Raw genomic sequence first — 1,194 nt, 5'->3', positions numbered from 1 at the left:
GACTATCAAATGGTTTTTCGCGTTCTACTAATGTCTTCCGTTCTATTGGAATCGAAGATTTATCATCAGGTCTTTGAAGAAGATCTTTTAGTTTTATTTTAAGATTAAGTGATTTGAAGCCTGCTAGAAATACTTTCCATTTTGCAAATTCCTCTTCACTAAACCCAGTAGTGTCGATGGCCTCAGGATTATAGAAAAAGTTAGCAGCCACTTCCTTATCAATTCCCGATGTATTGTTTAAAATAATATCAGAATTATAATTCAATTTTACATCAGATTTTCTTAGATAAGAAATCTGTTCATTTTTACTACCATGTGCTGTTGTATCATATATTAACACACATTTATCGAAATTATTATTATCGACATACTTGGATACAAATGAATCTATGTTTTGATCGGTTGTAGATAAGAAAATCCAAACTCTACATGATCCTCTAGTATCAGCATCAAGATATGTTGTTCTATGAACCAAAAACATATTCCACATATTAAAATGTCTACTGATATCCCCAAATCCTTTCATCTTATTTTTTAAGAATTTAGAAACATCATCATATAAAATTAATACTTTAGGAATGGGTGTGCCGTCTAACTTACTCTTTTTTACGTTTTCTTCGCCCCATGTTTTGAAATTGTTTATCATCTCATCCACTGGATATTTATCATCAATTACTATGCGATGGTTTTTGAAAACTATATTACATGAATCATTTTCTTCTGTTTCCGTTTTTGTAGCACAGATTAAAAAGATATAGTCAAAGCCCCTTCCAGCTAAAAATTCTTGATAAATAACATGTCTAACAAAGGATGATTTACCACTTCCTGTGTTTCCTAAGACAATTATATTGCGCGGAGATTCAAATAACTGAGATTGATTGAAGTTCATTTATTACATAATTTTTTCAACATAATAAACTATTTTGAAAACTTTTAAATCAAATTTATTATGACATTTTTGAAATCATATTTTTCCAACAGTTTCAATAAAAGTAGGCAATAATAGCCACAATGATGAGTATCAAAGTTTTGAATTTGAAAGGTGGAAAGTGTAATTTGGGAATCTTGGTTGTTTTGTTTCAAATATCTGACTAATTCGTCGGGAGGGTCTAGACCAAAAGAGTCGAAATAATATAGATTGTGCATATCCTTCTTATAACAAACCCAATGAGTTCCCTTGCCTTCCTTTTTATC

The sequence above is a fragment of the Caenorhabditis briggsae genome (assembly GCF_000004555.2).
Source record: "Caenorhabditis briggsae complete genome, chrX, whole genome shotgun sequence".
Taxonomy (NCBI): Eukaryota; Metazoa; Nematoda; class Chromadorea; order Rhabditida; family Rhabditidae; genus Caenorhabditis; species Caenorhabditis briggsae.
The sequence above is the reverse complement of the archived record's forward strand: the minus strand, read 5'-3'. Positions refer to the sequence as shown.